A 20,045-nucleotide genomic window follows, 5' to 3' on the forward strand; every position below is an offset into this window, starting at 1 on the left:
CAGTTAGATCCCAGTTCTACCTGGTCCCAGTTAGATCCCAGCTGGTCTAACTGGGAATCGTTCCTTAAACCAGTTGAACTGGGACCAGTTGGACTGGGCCAGCTGGTCCCAGTTGGTCCAGCTGGTCCAACTGGGAATTGTTCCTTAAACCAGTTGAACTGGGACCAGTTGGATACCAGTTGCGAAATTTTCACCTGGGAAGCTTGTTGTAGGTGGGGCTAAATTTTCTTCATGCTAAAGTATCGCTTCTCGGCCTTTTGGCTAAGATCAAGTTTCGAGCTCGTCGACAGTTTCTACGCAAGAATCGTCTCCCTGTGGCCCGCGTCCCTCAGTCGCGCGTCACCGGGGCCCCCACCCTACTGCCACGGAAGATGCCGCAACCATCCCAGGCCCCGCCGAAGGCTCAGTCTTTCGTGTTCTCGGCACCCGCCGAAGTCCCTGTCGATGAAATAATGGACAGGGACCTCGTTGGTGAGGGCAGTTTGACGCATTTGCAACACTTCGGTGCAATGAAGTTCCTGATTAAAATAAGAACACCGACTTCACATAACAAGAAAAACAACTTCATTAAACGTTTCGCCTCCCATGCGGGAGGCATCATCAGTACATACACAGGAATGAGAGGGCTTCGGTCAACGCAGTCCTATTTATCGGGAAGGTCCATGGATCTTATTTTAATCATGACATCTCCCGGCTTTTGGACTATTTTTGCATGAAGATCCTGGCTGCAGTCGGCTCAATGGCAGCTGCAGAAAAGATCGTAGCGCAGGGCCACCTGCTGCTTCGAAACGTCGTGGTCCTGCTCGAACAGGTGGGACCGCGTATCATCCACGTGACGGTCTTCCGGCTCCCTCCCTACGTCCCCGACGACGCCCTCCAGGCAGTCTTCAGTTCTTACGGGAAGGTGCTCGCCATTTCCCACCTGACCTACAAAGACCGGCCAAAGCTTTTCACCGGCTCGCGACTCCTCCGCATGGAGATGAAGACGCCCGTGCCGAACTTCGTCAACGTAGGAGGGCACCGTGTGATGTGCGAACATCGAGGAATGAAGAAAGTCTGTGCCCGCTGCGGCCTGGAGGGCCACTTTGGAGCCGCTTGTCGCACACCACGCTGCAACCGGTGCGGCGTCTTCGGCCATAGCACTGACGGCTGTAATGCCCCGTGGAAGCGTTGCAGTCACAACCACGCCACCACGGATTGCACGCAGCGCCGGAGTTTCTCGGCAGTGAATCGAGACGAGGGTCCTTCGGATCCTAGGCCCTCTCCGCTGACGGCACCCGACCCGACCGACAGCACTCCGGGTGCTCCACCCCAGCCTGCAGAGACCGACCCGACCGCCGGCGTGACCCAACCGGACGCTCCCCAGGTACCACCAGCCGCGCTTTCGGAGGCCAGCGGGCGCGACGGCCCCAACTCGGAAGTTGAGTCCCCCCCCCCCTTGTCATCGACGAGTCGGCAGAAAGCGAGTCGCCCGGAAGCCCAGAAGCTCAAACCGGAGCAGCCACTGCATCCTCCTCGACAAGCGACCTAGGTGTGAGGTCACGAACTCCCGTGGAATCTGCCACCGACAACACGGAAAGCATGAAGTCGCCGCCGTCAGAGAGCGACTCCGTCAGCTTCCCGGCGCTGGACCAAGCGGCGGAAAGGGGTCCTCCCTCCTCGTCAAACTCTGGACCTGGCCCCATACGCTTGACAGGTACGAAGAAAAAGGTTCGACGTCTGAGTTTGATAGACCGTCCCGTTATTGGACGCCAGCCCCCGTAACTAAGAGGCCTTACTCGTCACCAATTCTATGTCGCGTTCCAGTCTTTTTTTTTTCGACCATGATTGTGTTTTTTCTTTTTGTAATAGAGTAGGAGGAGCCAGTTGTGGCATATAGCTCTTGATGCGGTAGTACTCCACTACGATGTGGGATGGCAAGCTGTTCAGAAGTATATCAACCAGCATAGTTGCGTATGTATCACTCAAAATACCCAGGGAACGCAAGCCACGGATGTTTGTTTGCACGTGATCGTAGACGTCCCGTAGTCCCCGTACGTCACGCTCAGACTTCACAGCTGGTAGCCTACGCAGTCTTCCCAGATATTCGCGTTCGATTCGTTGTTTATCACCGAACCGCTCAGTCAGCATCTCTACCGCATCTTGGTAACATGCCGCAGTGGCTTGTAGTCCAGAAATCATGCTGGCTGCTGGTCCAACGAGAAGTGAGCGTAAGTACTGGAACTTCTCCGGCTCAGAAAGACTTGTGTTGCGGTGTACCGCGACGTCGAATTGCTCCCAAAATGGTTGCCATTCTGTGAGCTCACCTTGGAACTGCAGCAGTTGTAGTTTCGGGAGCTTGATTCCAGTCAAGTAGGAGCTGCTGCCTTTGTCGCCTCCGGAGCGTGGCGGTTGCGGTGTCGTCTGGGCTCGAACCTCACTGATAATCCTTGCGACCTCGTCCTCGAAGTCAGCCACGGTGTTGTAGTCCTCCTCCGAGTCGTTGTCGTCGATGAGGGGCTCTATCTCCTCATTGACCTTCCGAAGCTCTTCGTTGCTAGCAAGCAGTCTGTCACGCAAACTTTCAAGTCTCTTGGAGTCCATAGGGTCCGACTCTAGCGCTGCTCGTATCTCATTTACGAGCTTGGTGTTCCGGCTGCGTCGAACCGCTCGTTTCTTCTTTAGTCGATCCATATTCACCAATGCGGCGTCCAACTTTGTTCAACTCCCGGGTTTCGGCACCAAAATGTTGCGCCTTGAGGGCGCTCGTAGGGGAAAGGAACAGGACGACCCAGCACTGGTGAACGATTTACTTCAACTTCCTCTTTTTCTCCCCCCCGCTCCCATGCCCGCGCGCTAGGAAGGATCGGTTAAACCTTGATTTTCAACAGGCCCTTCGCATCTTATCCCACAACGTCCAGGGTTTCCGGAATGAGGATAAGCAACGTGAAGTTGTTCATTTCGCCCGGGGTTTAGGCTGTGACCTTTTTTTGTACAAGAAACTAACTTCTACGGTACTCGCGATGTCAAAGATTTTAAAGCTCGTTTTTCTTTTCCTTGTTAATTTTCTTACAGTTCTTCGCGCAGCACGGGTGTGGGCGTGATTTTTTTTCGACCGTGCTTATTCACTAGTAGTTTTTGCACTTTCGACTTAGACGGCCGCGTTATCTGTTTCGATCTTTATCTCGGTTCGCAACCGGCGTGCGTTATCGTTTATGCGCCCGCTCAACCAGCGTTTTCAGATTCCTTTTACCAGACATGTACAAGTTACTCAAAAAAGTAATTAAGTTAAGTTACTGAGTATTGACCTCAAAAGTAATTTGAGTAGAGTAGAAATTACTCAAATAGAAAGTAATTGAGTAGATCACTAATTACCGTAAAAAAGTAGCAAATTACTTTTGAAGTTACGAAGTTACTTTTATATGTTTTGTTACGGTAAAGAGAAAGTACATAGGTTTGATCCGTTAGCCGAATTGTGCTAGCCAAATATGAATTGGATTGTTTTTCAAAGAAATGCTTTAATAGCTGGTTCTGCTTCTGCGTGCATACTTGTTTTGTACTTCCCTGTTTGTTTGGTCAAAGATGTACTGCAAACGTGCCATTTATACTTTAAGATTTAGCACTGCCTGAGCTTGATTTTTAGACAGCGTTTGCTTGTTTACAGTGTTGCGTAAAGTACATCTAAAAAGTACTTGAAGTAAAGTACCAAACAAATGAGAGGTTATGTATTTCAAGTAAAGTAGTAAGTACACCGGGTGCAGTGTACTTGAAGTAACCTACTATAAATACAACATGTTTCAAGGTAAAGAACCAGTACTTTTAACATAATCTATCATGATGTCATTTCATTCCCTTTACAGTGTTTTTTAACTGGTACGCATTGCTCCACAGGCGATATGAGGTGCATCAGGTTTTTACGGAAATGATAGCGGCCTACTCCGGTTCTGTATGGTATGGAATGTGACATAAATGAGTGGTGAAGTGTGGCCTGCGTGCCACCAACTCTTAGCACTGTTGTCAGAGGTGTGGCTGCTTTGCCAAGATCTTTGTAAATATGTCACTAAACTTTTCTTTCCAGCCCGTGGTGGCTGGATCAGTGCCGGCCGACTAGCACTGTACATCTGCCCTCGGGCGGGTGTTGCCTTCGGGCTTATGTCGCCTTCGGGCGTTTGTCCACCTGCCCCTCTATGGGGGGGGGGGGGTTGTAAAATTATCCTTTAAAGTACCTTTTGCGCTGTGCCGCATGCCACTCGAAGTACGGACGTCCCGCTTGGGTTAAAGTGCCATAGCCTGCCTTCGGGACCTGCCTGCCTCCGGAACCTGCCTGCGGAACCTGCCTCCGGGACCTATCTCCGGGATCTGCCTCTGGGATCTGCCTCTGAGATCTGCCTCTGGGATCTGCCTCTGGGATCTGCCTCCGGGACCTGCCGCCGCGATCTGCCTCTGGGTTCTGCCTCCGGGAGCTGCCTGCCTCCTGGAGCTGCCTGCCTCCGGGAGCTGCCTGCCTCCGGGAGCTGCCTGCCTCCGGGAGCTGCCTGCCTCCGTGACCTGCCTGCCTCCGGGACCTGCCCCCGGGACCTGCCTGCCTCCGGAACCTGCCTCCGGGACCTACCTCCGGGATTTGCCTCTGGGATCTGCCTCCGGGAGCTCCCTGCCTCCTGGAGCTGCCTGCCTCCGGGAGCTGCCTGCCTCCGTGACCTGACTGCCTCCGGGACCTGCCCCCGGGACCTGCCTGCCTCCGGAACCTGCCTCCGGGACCTACCTCCGGGATTTGCCTCTGGGATCTGCCTCCGGGAGCTGCCTGCCTCCGGGAGCTGCCTGCCTCCGGGAGCTGCCGGCCTCCGGGACCTGCCCCCGGGACCTGCCTGCGGGACCTACCTCCGGGATTTGCCTCTGGGATCTGCCTCTGGGATCTGCCTCTGGGATCTGCCTCTGGGTTCTGCCTCTGGGTTCTGCCTCTGGGTTCTGCCTCCGGGAGCTGCCTCCGGGAGCTGCCTGCCTCCTGGAGCTGCCTGTCTCCGGGAGCTGCCTGCCTCCGGGAGCTGCCTGCCTCCGGGAGCTGCCTGCCTCCGGGAGCTGCCTGCCTCCGGGACCTGCCTGCCTCCGGGACCTGCCTGCCTCCGGAACCTGCCTCCGGGACCTACCTCCGGGATTTGCCTCTGGGATCTGCCTCTGGGATCTGCCTCTGGGATCTGCCTCCGGGAGCTGCCTGCCTCCTGGAGCTGCCTGCCTGCGGGAGCTGCCTGCCTCCGGGAGCTGCCTGCCTCCGGGAGCTGCCTGCCTCCGTGAGCTGCCTGCCTCCGTGACCTGCCTGCCTCCGGGACCTGCCCCCGGGACCTGCCTGCCTCCGGAACCTGCCTCCGGGACCTACCTCCGGGATTTGCCTCTGGGATCTGCCTCCGGGAGCTGCCAGCCTCCTGGAGCTGCCTGCCTCCGGGAGCTGCCTGCCTCCGGGAGCTGCCTGCCTCCGGGAGCTGCCTGCCTCCGGGACCTGCCCCCGGGACCTACTTTCGGGATTTGCCTCTGGGATCTGCCTCTGGGATCTGCCTCTGGGATCTGCCTCTGGGTTCTGCCTCTGGGATATGCCTCTGGGTTCTGCCTGCCTCCTGGAGCTGCCTACCTCCGGGAGCTGCCTGCCTCCGGGAGCTGCCTGCCTCCGGGACCTGCCTGCCTCCGGAACCTGCCTCCGGGACCTACCTCCGGGATTTGCCTCTGGGATCTGCCTCTGGGATCTGCCTCCGGGAGCTGCCTGCCTCCTGGAGCTGCCTGCCTCCGGGAGCTGCCTGCCTCCGGGAGCTGCCTGCCTCCGGGAGCTGCCTGCCTCCGGGAGCTGCCTGCCTCCGGGAGCTGCCTGCCTCCGGGAGCTGCCTGCCTCCGGGAGCTGCCTGCCTCCGGGAGCTGCCTGCCTCCGGGAGCTGCGTGCCTCCGGGAGCTGCCTGCCTCCGGGAGCTGCCTGCCTCCGGGAGCTGCCTGCCTCCGGGAGCTGCCTGCCTCCGGGAGCTGCGTGCCTCCGGGAGCTGCCTGCCTCCGGGAGCTGCCTGCCTCTGGGAGCTGCCTGCCTCCGGGAGCTGCCTGCCTCCGGGACCTGCCTGCCTCCGGGACCTGCCTGCCTCCGGGACCTGCCCCCGGGACCTGCCTGCCTCTGTAACCTGCCTCCGGGACCTACCTCCGGGATTTGCCTCTGGGATCTGCCTCTGGGATCTGCCTCTGGGTTCTGCCTCCGGGAGCTGCCTGCCTCCTGGAGCTGCCTGCCTCCTGGAGCTGCCTGCCTCCGGGAGCTGCCTGCCTCCGGGAGCTGCCTGCCTCCGGGAGCTGCCTGCCTCCGGGAGCTGCCTGCCTCCGGGACCTGCCTGCCTCTGAGACCTGCCCCCGGGACCTGCCTGCCTCCGGAACCTGCCTCCGGGACCTACCTCCGGGATTTGCCTCTGGGATCTGCCTCTGGGATCTGCCTCCGGGACCTGCCACCGGGATCTGCCTCTGGGTTCTGCCTCCGGGAGCTGCCCGCCTCCGGGAGCTGCCCGCCTCCGGGAGCTGCCTGCCTCCGGGACCTGCCTGCCTCCGGGACCTGCCCCCGGGACCTGCCTGCCTCCGGAACCTGCCTCCGGGACCTACCTCCGGCATTTGCCTCTGAGATCTGCCTCTGGGACCTGCCTCTGGGATCTGCCTCCAGGACCTGCCACTGGGATCTGCCACCGGGATCTGCCTCTGGGTTCTGCTGTAGGGAGCTGCCCGCCTCCGGGAGCTGCCTCTGGGGCCTGCATCCGGGACTTGCCTCCGGGATCTAACTGGTCGACCAGGAGGTCGATAGGGGACCCATCCCAACATGGTAGAGCCTTCGGCCTGCCCTGCCGGCCCTGCATGCCGAAGGAGTGGCATAGCGATTCGGACGCCACCCACTGTGGCACCAGCTGGCAGAAGCCCAGCTGTAGGACCGCAGCCGTGGAGGGAGGGAGACATCCTTAGCATCTCCTTCCCAACACCACATGTGTTTAGATGCACAGAAGAGGGGTGCCCCTCTGCCTACTCCGCAGCTGTCTTGACAAGCAGGCGACAGTCCCTGCAGCGGCACTTGGAGGGCGACCATGGCGTGCAGATACGCCGAACGACCAATCACTGCGCACTCTGCTCAGTTACGTTGGGAGCCCGGCCGTCTGCGCACCCATGTCTCGCCAACGGCAGCCACACTGCTGCTCCGATCCAACAGTATCACCAATGCCCGGAATGCCCTGCCTCCTTTGCGTCCAGGAAGGGTCTGGGCATTCACCACCAGTGGCACTGCAAACAACGGGCCGGTCGGCAGGCCCTTGTTGACCTCGGGGTCTTTGCCAGCCATGGAGACACAAGCAGCGGTGTGAGCCACGGCCGACCCCCTACCGAGGCATCCTGTCGACCTGCCAGTTCATGTGGGACAGCGCGACGCATCCCGTACAGCGCCAGCCGCACACGGGACAGCTACGCAAGCACGCCAGCCACTGTGGGGTCAACTGTGGAGCCGCCGTACATGCAGCTCACACCCATGGCACTGCCGAGCCCCAACCCCAAGCAACCACCTGAGGCCGAGGTTCCACTTGGAGAATCGACCCTGGACGCCACCCCAACCCAGAGCACACCTAAAGACCGGGACCCGTCCGACACATTATTGTCTCACCGCCGACGATCCCGCCAAGGACGGTAGTGACACCGAAGCAGCCGAAGCTGCTCACGAGGAGGTCCCCTCCAACACCAGGAACCAAGATCCCACGAGCACACCAATGGTGCAACTCCCAACGACCAGACCGAGGCCAGCAGTGTGACCGTGGGGGCCGAAGCTCCAGATGAAGTCCCCACCAACCCCGGGGACCGAGACGTCACGAGCGCATCAAGAAGCTCAACCCCCAACGACCAAACTGATGCCGACAACGTGACCGAAACCGGTGATGTCGGCCACTGTGAGGACCCTGCCGGCACCTCAGTGCCATGGGAACCAACCGACGAGTCCTGCGTGCTCTCTTAACACACAAAGCGCTTGCGGAGGCTACTCAGGGAACCGGTGTCTGCTGCAGGTTGGAGCAGCTTCACCACCATTCTTGAGGCCGGAATCGAGGCAGTGACGACAGCCGTGAAGCTCCCATCCGCAACATCTGGAGGGAGGCCTCGCCGTGAAGCCAATCCCAACTGCCCGCAGCAGATCCAGTCCCTGTACCGCCGCAACCGCCGCCGGGCACTGAGACTCATCATCGAGAGTCCCTCCACGCAGTGTCCAGCCCCACTGGACGAGCACCAGGCCCACTTGACCACTACATAGGCCCCTAGGGAGGTTGACACGGACCTCCTAATGGCCCGAGTGCCAGCGGTAGGCGAGATATCCATGGCTGCCTTCACCAACGACGAGGTGGCGAACCGCCTGCGACGCTGCGAGAGTACGGCACCCGGGGGCGACCGCTTGACTTACCAACACTGGCGAACTGTTGATCCCGAGGCCTCCTTCCTTGCGGCGGCATTGAACATCTACCTACGTCATCGCCGAGTGCCAGACACCTGGAGGGAGTCGAGGACAATCCTCATCTACAAGAAGGGAGATCGGCAAGACCCCACTAACTGGCACCCAATCTCCCTCGGTTGCAGTCGCGAAGCTCTACGCCGGATGCTTTGCGGCTCGTCTGCAGCAGTGGCTGTCTGACCACCGCGTCCTGTCACGGTGCCAGAAAGAATTCATGCCACACGACAGTGTTTGAACACAACTTCTTGCTGCAGGAGCGCTAGGATGCGGCCCGGACGGGCGGTGGAGACCTTTGTGTGGCCTTCCTTGATTATGCCAACGCCTTCGGGTCGGTCGCCCACAATGCCCTCGTCGACGCGGTCCGGGGAGCTGGTGCCGGGGAGGCATTCGCCTCCATAGTGGAAGACCTGTACAGCGACAACACGACATCCATCGTCGGTGAGGCGGGCATCACGGAGCCAATCAACATCTCATCCGGGATCTGACAGGGCTGCCCACTGAGCGGGCTGCTGTTCAACCTGGTTCTCGATCCTGTCATCAGGGCAGTGCAGGGAGGCAAAGGGCAGCACAACATCCTCGCCTACGCCGACGACCTCACCCCCTTGGCCGACAACCCAGGGACACTGCAGCAGCGCATCAACATTCTGGCGGCCCTCTTCTCCCGGATTAAACTCCGGCTGAACCCGGCCGGCCAAGTGCAGGACCCTCCACCTCTCCGGCCAGCACCCGGTCGGCACAAGACCCACCCGCTTCCTGATCGAGCGTGAGCCTGTCCCGACCATCGGGGACTTCGTGGGACACGCCTTTCTGGGCAGACCCGTCGGGTACAGAGTGCTCCACGACAATGCAACCATCAGCGATGCCGTGGACCTCAGCAAGTGCCTCCTCAACACGGTGTCGGCGTGTGGCAGAGGCTGGATGCGGTAAAGACGTTCCTCTTCCCTGCGCTCAACTTTGCCATGAGGGCGGGTATCCTAGGAAAGGTGGAATGGCGGAGACTGGACGACGCACTGCGCCAGCTGCTCAAGCGCACGCTGTACCTGCCAAGCAACGCCTGCAACGAATACCTGTATGGGAGCGCGGCGGCAGGTGCGGCGGGCGTACCTGTAGCGGTGGACACAAGCGTCGCCTGCCGAGGTCGACGGGGCCTTCAAGCTCCTCTCCTCCGCCGACGCCGAGATCGGCGACATGGCTCTCCGAGCCGTGACCCAGGTGGAGTCAAAACGCTTAAGGCGGGTTGCAGCTGCAGAGGACGTCAAGAGGTACCTGACCGGGGAGACCGAGGGCGACTTCCGGGCCACCTCAACGCAGGTCCAGTCTGTGTGGACCGAGGCCCGGAAGGCCTTCCATCGCCTTGAAGTGGGCTGGAAGCTGCAGCCCGACGGTGCCCGAATCACTTGCGGAGACGTCTCGGTCTCCGCCAAACATCGCCACAGGGTGATCCGGACTCTTCGGCTCATCCTGACAGCAGCAGGGGACACGGCCCTCCATCAGAGGCTCAACCAGGGCAAGGTGATGGATGATGATGATGATTGGGGTGCGAGCAAATGGTACCAAAGGTCTATCACCAAGCAAAAAATAAGGATGAAATGGAAGGTGGTTTCTGAAAAATATCTTCAACGTTAATGATCGACAAATCTACAATTCCACAGGATGTGAAGGACAGTTAACATTTCCCCACGCTTTTCACAGTTTTACATCTTCACCGCAGAGCAAGTGCAGATGAGTCAATCGACAATGGCCAATTCTCAAGCGGCACAAAAGAAACTCTGAACGGCGGTCCTTATGGGAGGAACTCTCCCACACTTTTAAGTTGGGCTTAATAATGTGAAGTTTGTTATCCATCTGTGTGTCCCAATCCTGTTGCCATAACTTAATAATTGACTTGTTTAAGGCTGGCTTGAAGTCTTGGTGTGGCAGGCCGAAATACGTTACCGTGGAATTTTTTGCAGAAAGTGCAAGGTGGTCTGCATTCTCGTTACCGGGAATGCCCACATGACTGGGCACCCAGCAGAAGTTTATAAATTGTCCTAGGTGGAAAGCTTTGTTTATTTGAAAACGAACCTGTTGCACAAGAGCGTTCTTGCTGTCTGCTAAAGATGAAATAGCTAAGAGAGCACTTTGGGAATCAACAAACAGAACTGCTTTGTTAATGTTATTTTCTAGAATATATTCAATAGCTATCAGGATACCATACAGTTCAGCAGTAAAGATAGTTGCTAGAGGGTTGAGTTGCCTAACTTCACTGAAAGCGAGGGAGTAAACTGCACATCCTACGCAATTCAATGTTTTCGAGCCATTAGTGTAAAAGTGGAGATAGTCACTATATTTCTCCTCTAGGTCCGCGAATTCCCGCAAGAGAACAAGAGGAGGAACAACCTTTTTGCTGTACTTTGAAAGTGACCAATCACAAGAGATTGGCACCAAATCCCAAGGAGCAACCCTATAGGCCTGTCTCAACAAAGGAGGCTCATCAAAAGAAAGGTGCAGCGACCGTGCCATGCTCTCAGCCCGAAGGTCAAGGGCCGAACAATACTGGGCTTATTCTCAAAAAGGCACAATGATGCAGAGAATGAAGGGTGGTGTGGATCACTATAAAATTTGTAGGCATAGCAGAGACTAAGATATTGTCTGCGTCGCTTAAGGGGATCTCATGCGTTTCAGCATACAGACTCGGCACGGGCGACGTGCGAAAAGCACCTGTGGCTAGACGCAGGCCCAGGTGATGGATTGGGTCTAACATCTTCAAAGCAGATGGCCGTGTCGACGCATATACCGGTGCACCATAATCCAACCGGGACCGTACTAGAGAGTTATAAATTCGCAGCAAGCATCGTCTGTCAGACCCCCAAGTTGTGTGCGACAACACCTTAAGAATATTGGAAGATCGTAGGCATTTTTGTTTTAGTTTTTTCAAGTGGGATACGAATGTGAGCTCTTTGTTGAATATCACGCCTAGAAACTTATCCGCCTCCTTTACAGCGATGGTAAGGTTATTCAGATGCAAGGTAGGATCGGGTGACCACCCTCGACGCAGCGAAAAAGGAACGCATACGGTTTTGTCTGGTTAGAAACGAAACCCATTTTCGGCTGCCCACTTGCTCATTCTGTTGATTGTAAGTTGCAGTTGACGTTCGCAACTATGCAGACTGCAAGAAGAAACTGAAATTTGCACATCATCCACATACAGAAAATAAGACACTGTCGGTGGTATCACCTTAGCCAGGCTATTGATTTTAACAGCAAAGAGTGTGATACTCAGCATCCTCCCTGAGGGACACCACTTTCTTGAAAAACACGTCGGATAAGTTGGAGCCAGGCGTACTTGGAAGGTACGTCCCATTAAGAAGTTTTATATACGTCGCAACATGCGGCCCTGAACACCGTAAGCATAGAGATCCCGTAGGATCCCATAGCGCCAGGTCGTGTCGTACGCCTTTTGCAGATCAAAGAACACAGAGAGACAAAACTGGCAGTGTACAAATGCCTCCCAAAATAGAGGTTTCAAGGCGGACTAAGTGGTCAAGGGTGGAACGTCCAGCTCGAAAACCACACTGATTAATGTCAAGCACATTCTCAGTCTCCAGGAAATGAACGAGACGTCGATTAATCATTCTTTCATAGGTTTTTTCCAAGCAGCTTGTTTGTGCAATGGGACGGTAGCTAGTTGGTTGAGAAGAATATTTATCAGGCTTCAGAGGAGCGATTATATGTTTTCTTTTCCAAACATCGAGGAATGCAGAGCAGTGCCACAATGAGTTATAAAAGGTCAGCAAACTGCCTAGAGAATCAGGTGACAGGTGCCTTATTATCTCATAATGAATATTGTCTCGTCCAGTAGCAGACTGTTTCTTTACACTGAGAGCCACTTCGAGCTCAGAGTTTAAAAAACCGGTTGTACGGAGCATCACAAGCCCCAGACAGAATGATTGGTTGTTTCTTTGCTGTCGAACTGAACTTTTTAAATGCTTCACTGCAGTTGCGTAAACTAGAAACGTCTTGGAAATGTTCCCCAAGAACATTCGCTTGATCTTTCAGGGACGTTGAAGATGATGCAGGAAAAAGTGTAATTCTGACCTTTCTAAGCCTTTCTAAGCCGATCCCACGCTTCTTTTGCAGATACAAAGCTACTTAAGGACGTCAAATACTTCCTCAAGGAGCTTCCCTCCACCTGGCGTCTTGTCCAGCGAGCTTTAGCTCTTCTTTTCTTAAATTCAAGTAAGTTCCTAGAAGTTGTATATCTACCCAGTTAAAAATAACCATTGGGTCCAATTAGTTATTGACAATTAGAACCAATGGGGAATCCTATCTGTGATTTCGGACTCCTAGTTAGAAAAAGTCAATTGGTTCCAATTAGTTGTCGACAATTAGAACCAATGGGGAATCCTATCTGTGATTTCGGACTCCTAGTTAGAAAAAGTCAATTGGTTCTAATTAGTTATCGACAATTAGAACCAATGGGGAATCCTATCTGTGATTTCGGACTCCTAGTTAGAAAAAGTCGATTGGTTTCAATTGTCGAAATCTAATTGAACATCACCAATTTGAACCAGTTTGGCATTGTCAATAGGATGCAACCAATTGCAAAAAACCTATTTCTGTTTTCGGACTCCCAATAGGAAAAAAGCAATTGGTCCAACTGTTCAAATCATATTGACAGATATGAATTGGGACAACCATTAGTGTTTGGATATCCCAAACTAGAAAAAGTTGCAACTAGATCTAAAGGTAGATAATCACACAGTCTTTATTTAACTTATTAGAAATGATTTCTTGCTTCTAGGCATCGTCGTTTTCTTCCAGGATAGCAGCTGCAGCTTCCCTAAAATAAAGGATAAATATGCATTAAATGACCTTATTGGATTATAAATGTTTAAATCAAGCTTAGAAACATACTAAACTTTTTTTTTCGCTGCAAAGAAATTAGTTGCAGTGGTATAAACCTGCAGGCCTTGCATTAAAAGGCAAACATCCCTGGGTGACGGAAACACTCTGGTCAAAATTAGGAGATGAAGATTTTGCCGAGACTGGGCTAAATTTGCATCTGGGATGGTTTAAGACTACTATGTTTCCTATGAGCCTGTGAGACATAATCTCTGCTATAAGGAGAAGAAACAGTCAATTCAAAGGCATCTCTGTAAAGCTGGCCAGTGCACCTGAAATATGCTTAAAGTGTGCATGGGTGAAAAAATAAGTGTCTTTCGTATCTCGAAAAGAAATCGTGCATTGCAGGCTGTGTTCCAAATCTTACTCGAATGGATCAGAGGCAACGCAAGACGCGGGTAGGTTTTTGAACTTACCCTGAGTGGAGACAGAGTAAATTTTGAAACATAGCTGCAAATAGTCCGCCGGATGAGATGCAAAATTTTCGGCACCTACTGTTATTTTATTAGAAGTCATCAACTTCCGGAAGCAATGACCCGACATCACCGACCGACCGACCCCCCCACCCCACTTCCCACTCATCGAAAATGCCCCCGAAATTGCTTAATTTTGAATCCCAAAGCTTCAATTTTTGAAACTGTGCCCAGTCAGTGTTTTCAGCAATTCATAGTTTAGTTTTGAGATGCTTAAAACGCACTTAACTTTCCTCGCGGATACCCAACAACTTCCGAACTGATAGCTGCCCGGAAAATTTTCTTCTCTAAAGCTATATATTCACGCTCGCATCGTTCACTGAAGATCAAACAACGAGTGTCTCAACAGATTTAACAATCCGAAATCCCCAAACTGCAGCACAGCAAGGACAAAGAAAATTTCTTACCTTGCTCCCATAAACGTTTGTTGCCACTCATTCGCGCTCTAACAAGCTGGCAGGTCAAATGAAGTAGTTATCACCGCACCATTGAGCACTCTGCAGCGGTAAAACACAAAAAGCTTTCTTGAATCATTGCCATAACCATGCTACGAATGCCGTACACGCCATCGGCGCCATGTGCTTCGTGCTTCCTCCGTCCTCGCGGCGCCATCTTTGCCGCCCAGTGTATACCGACGCTGCCGGCAATTCCGACTAATTCTAGAAACAGATTTTTTTTTTTTTTATTAAATAGTGTACGAATTTTTTTCCCCCTTTCAAATTGCGATGTTGAAAATTTTTTTTGCAACGCAATACTGAAAAAAGAAAATAAATAAATTGCGATCTTTGGAAACTGTGGTGAGGAAAGAGATAATGGCAAGTTCTGTCCCAGTGCCAATTGAATTTTATTGATCCCAATCGGAGATCAATCATAAAGTTGGAAACATTGAATCCAATTAGAGTGACCAATTAGGTGACCCTGTGCCAAATGAATTTTATTGATCCTAATTGGGATAACTAGTTGGAAACATTGAATCCAATTGAGTAACCAATTAGGTGGCCCAGTGCCAACTGAATTTTATTGATCCCAATTGGGATGACCAGTTGGAAACATTGAATCCAATTAGAGTGACCAATTAGGTGGCTGAGTGCCAATTGAATTTTGTTGGTCCTAATTGGGGTAACCAGTTGGAAACATTGAATCCAATTAGAGTGACCAATTAGGTGGCCGAGTGCCAATTGAATTTTGTTGTTCCTAGTTGGTGTAACCAATTGGAAACATTGAAACTAATTAGAATGACCAGTTGGATGACCCAGAACCAATTGAATTCCATTGACTCCAGTTGGTTCCAATTGAATATCCTAATTGGAGCCAATGGTTATTTTTAACTGGGTACGAAAGATGCACGAAGCTTTGTTCTGGGACTTTCGTGTTGTTTTACAGTCATATCATTCTACCAAGGCTTGCATCTTTTAGGAAGGCGACCAGACGTTTGAGGAATACTCCGTGTAACAGCGCTTATTATAACCTACGTTACATACAGTGTTGCTTCATCTGGGTTCATGTTTGAGATTATAGAAGAATCGATTAGTGCCTCCAATTCAAAGACGGACCAATCTGTCTTGTCTAGCTTCCACCGAGGCATTCGCGTTAAAAGAGTCGGAAGAGACAGTACTCTCTAAAACGATAGGGGAGTGATCGCTCCCAAAAGGATTATTTATTAAAAACCTTCCATGAAAAGCATGGAAGTAATGAAGGTGAAGTAATAGAAAGGTCAATAGATGTAAATGAGTTGTGAGCAGAACTAAAAAAAGTAGGTTCTTTCCCGTTAAAATACACAAGTTAGATGATAACGTTTGGTGGCAAATAAATGGAAAAATTGTTATGAGGCGGTCTAAAAGAAGGCGTACCGCTACAGCTTCGAGCGGTGTGCAAAGAGGAACCTCCGAGCAGGCAACCCCACTCTGCACGACCACTGCTACCCTACCAGAACTGGAGTTCGAACGGTCTTTGCGGAACACTTGATCATGTTGCAAAATTTGTGTATGATGTGTTTGAAGATGAGTTTCTTGCAAAGAGAGGGCAATTGTCCGAAGCTCAGCAATAAAATAATTAACATCATCGATATTGGGTAGAGACCTCGACAGTTCCATTGTATAGAATGAAAGTCTCTCAAGTAAAAAAGTACACGAATAAATTAAAGGGCAACTCCACCACATTTTTACAATTTTTGGGTTATGATCTATTTAGTCGAAGTCGGCGACCCTGAATCACGAGATATAATTTGTTTTTCGGTAGTGTGTATAGTTTTGTAGATATCGCGAATCCAAGTATCGTCACGGCGGCACGGCGAAACCGAAACTACCGGCTGAAGCAGCCTGGCAACATTGATATTAGTGGCGCGTCGTCGGCATGACCTAGTTTTTGTCCCGCGCTCCCGAGCCGACGCGCCGACAATGTCGGCTCAGTCGCACGTGGAGTTTTAAAACAGAAGGTAAGTTGCACATTTTCTATTTTACCGCTTCACTTTGTTAATATGCACCAAATGTAGTAAGATTTAGTGTGCATTTATAAATTTGCCGGGCCAAAGAGCGAATCCGACTGCTATAAATATGACGCGGTCAGTGCCGACGCAGCGTGACTGTATTTGTTTCTTGCTCGCGGACCGAGAGAAAAAGGAATAATGGGAGATATAGGGACATATGTATCCACAAGCGGTGTGAGTTGCTAAGCTAAGGTGCCTTTATGTGCACGCTAGTTAGATCAGCCGCGACCTGCTGCGTCCGGCCGATCGTGCTGGAGCAGCCGGCGGACGGTACGCGAACAGCGATGGCAGCGCATTGTTCTTCAAAGACGCGTGTTTCGTGGAGAAACACGCAACAGTCAGCAGCCGCAGATACAGTGTGTATGTGTCTGACGCAAAGTGCTGGGAGCAGAGCTTCGCGTTGGAGCTCGAAGTCGACGGTCTTCCGAAGTCTATCCGGCGAACGGCACCGACCCACACCTTGTACCTCTTCCGGTCTCTTGGGAACTTGTGGAACCGCAGCTCCGGGTTGCGCACCGGATTGTTGGTGTAACGCACAGCACTACAAGTCGTGCTCGACACTGCCCAACGCGAGTCCGGCAAGTCTCTCCTGCTCCACGACACGTGCGGGAACGAGCAGCACCGCTTTGCTCTCTTCCGCGCTGTCGCGAAAGCAATGCTGGAGTTAAATGAACTGCCTGGACGCTAATAAAAATAGGAGAACACAGGATAACGTGATAAGCACCTCTTGCCGTCAGCAGAATCGCAGAATGCCAGGGGAAACGATGCGTCCGCGGCGTCCGTAGGAGCGTAGGACTAAATCTACGTCATTGCCGAGTGTTGCTTCACTAGCTCACCCGGTGCCAGCGTTGCTCACCCGCTTTCGGGCAGCTAAGCGAGCCGGGAGAACATTTTTAATATTGGTTTTAATCGGTAATGCGGCGTCGGTTTGACGTGATATTTTGGGTATGACCGTATTTTGCCCCCCTAAAGCGATATCGGTCATTTCGATAGGGTCGACTTTTTGAGTGGAGTTGCCCTTTAATAAAAAGGGAAGGAGAAAAAGAAAATTAATGCTCGCAATTAAAGAGGTAAATTGGTATAATCTATTTAGGCGCAGTCACAGGCTTCTTCCCTTTCGATTTACGGTTGATTGATTGATTGATTTGAGTTTTATGGCGGGAGAGCTACCAGGGCCAAATGTGCCAAGTGCATAAACTATTGCAGAAACAAGGGTTGAAGAAACAGAGCTATAGTAGCTGATGATTTTATAAGACTATGAACATGAATCGTGTATCATATAAACATGAGTTCTGGGCATAAAAATTACTATGTCTATGAATTTTAAGATTACACACTGACCATAACCTACAACATTTTAAGATATATACAATGGGAGTGATATATTTTATGAATAAAAGTTACAACCGGTGTATGTAGCCAGTTACTTCAAGAAATTCTAAAACGCATCGAAAAGGGACAAGAGGTTTATCGCCAAGAACGAAGGCTGGGTGAAACGGGAGATGACATCTAAAAAGTTCTGGAAAACGTGCCCGTCGCTGTTCATGTAGGTGCCTGCAATTCCACAAGATGTGTAATACAGTCACTACTTTGCCGCAGGGCTCACACAGTGGAGCATCTTCACCACAAAGCAAATGGAGATGTGTCAAGCGCGAGTGCCCAATCCTCAATCGGGACATCAAAACTTCATGGAAACGATTCTTGTGATGGGAGCTCTCCCACACCTCCAAACAAGGTTTGATAACATGTAGTTTATTGTCAATTTCCCTATCCCATTCTGACTGCCATACCTTAGTAATTGCTCTTCTGAAAGCTGGCTTAAAACCTTCTTATGGCAGTTTAAGGGATATTTTAATCTTATCCTTGATAGAGGCGGCTAGCTCATCTGCCCTTTTATTACCGATAATTCCTACATGGCTCGGTACCCAACAGAGTTTAATATCCAGTCCAAGTAGGAGAGTGCGGTGCAGCTTTACACGCACTTGTTGTGAAAGCCAGCTTTTGTGTCGGTAAGGGAGCAAACTAAGAGCAGGGCACTCTGGGAGTCAACAAACAAAATAGCTTTCATCACATGATTCTCTAAGATATGTTCAAGGGCCATCATTATACCATAAAGCTCAACAGTAAAAATACGTGCAATGCTATCGATACGTCTTGCTTTCTTGTACTGTGGTGAAAACACTGCAGAACCTATGTAGGATGAGGTTTCGGCACCATCAGTATAAAATTGTATGTAATTTTGATATTTCTCCAGCAATGCTAAAAACTCCTGCTGAATCACGAGAGGTTTGACTGATTTCTTGTGAAATTTGGCCAGTGACCAGTTGCATGAAACTTTTACGGCACTCCAGGGAGAAATGCTCTCGACCCTTGTAATCATGCTATTCTCAGGGATTGTAAGCTGCAGGGAGGTTGAAATACTTGAATTGTTTTCAAGTCGTAAGAGAGAAGAAGTCTGTACACAGCTAAAGGCGGGATGTGCAGGGTCAGATTTAACTTTGTATCCATAACAAAGGCTAAGATATTGTCTCTTTTTTTCTAAAGAAATCTGATAAGCGTCTGCATACAAGCTCATTATAGGCTAAGTCCGAAAAGCTCTTGTAGCAAGTCGAAGGCCAAGATGATGGACTGGATCTAGCATTTTTAAAACAGATTCCCGTGCTGATCCATACACAATTGCATCGTAGTCCGGACGGGAACGAACCAGGGCATTGTATCATCGGATGAGACATCGCCTGTCAGACCCCCAAGACATGTGGGAAAGTACTTTGAGGATATAGACGGTTGCAGGCACTTCTTCTTTAGTTCCTTGATATGGGCCAAAAACGTAAGTTTCTTGTCAAAAACAACTCCTAAAAATTTGTGCTCTTGCTTTACAGGTCCAGATATACTACTGATTTGTAAACTGGGCTCAAGTGAGAGGCCACGCCGCAGTGAAAAGGGCACGCATACTGTCTTTTTAGGAGAAAATCTAAACCCATTTTCATCGGCCCATTTACTCATTTTATTTATAGAGACCTGCAGTTGGCGCTCGCAACTTGAGAGGTTGCAGGAAGAAAAGGAAATCCGCACATCGTCTACATATAACCCCCCCCCCTATGCAATACCCTCTCACGAGGGCCTTTAGGGGTAATATGAATAAATATGAATAAATAAATAGGAGACAGATGGTGGTATCGCTGCAGCAAGGCTGTTTATCTTCACTACAAAACAGAGTAACGCTTAATACACCTCCTTGGGGAACCCCATTTTCTTGAAGAAAAACATCAGAGAGTGTGGAGCCAAACCTAACCTGAAAAGTTCGGTTAGTAAGAAAATCTTGTATGCAACGCAGCATTCGGCCACGGATGCCATACATGTGCAAGTCCTTGAGAATCCCATAACGCCAAGTAGTGTCGTAAGCCTTCTTTAGGTCTAAGAATACCGACACACAGTGCTGTCGATGTACAAAAGCTTCACGTATGGAAGTTTGCAGGCGAACAAGATGATCTAAGGTTGAGTGACCCATTCTAAATCCACATTGATTCGTATCTAAAATTTTTTTAGCCTCCAAAAACTGCACTAGTCGCCTATTTATCAGCCTCTCGTACGTTTTTCCGAGACAACTGGTCAGTGCAATGGGACGATAACTCGAAGGCAGTGAAGAATATTTACCGGGTTTCAGCAAGGGAATTATATGCGCACGTTTCCAGCACTGAGGAAAAACAGAAGCTCCCCACAAATGGTTAAAAAATGGCCCCCTGGT

The 20,045-nt window shown here is 51.4% G+C and overlaps 1 long non-coding RNA gene and 1 pseudogene across 1 annotated transcript; one reads left to right on the plus strand and one right to left on the minus strand.

The window, feature by feature from the left end:
• The first annotated feature begins 637 nt into the window (after positions 1-637).
• Positions 638-1,764, plus strand: LOC120842472 (annotated as a pseudogene).
• Positions 1,765-13,187: 11,423 nt separating this feature from the next.
• On the minus strand, positions 13,188-14,429 carry LOC120842490. Its single transcript, XR_005715939.3, has 2 exons — positions 14,223-14,429; positions 13,188-13,280 (listed from the first exon to the last, which is right to left on the minus strand). It is a non-coding gene; the product is annotated as an uncharacterized LOC120842490 (long non-coding RNA).
• Between the last annotated feature and the right edge of the window lie 5,616 nt (positions 14,430-20,045).

This window comes from Ixodes scapularis, unplaced genomic scaffold, assembly GCF_016920785.2.
Source record: "Ixodes scapularis isolate PalLabHiFi unplaced genomic scaffold, ASM1692078v2 PGA_scaffold10__122_contigs__length_95168666, whole genome shotgun sequence".
NCBI lineage: Eukaryota > Metazoa > Arthropoda > Arachnida > Ixodida > Ixodidae > Ixodes > Ixodes scapularis.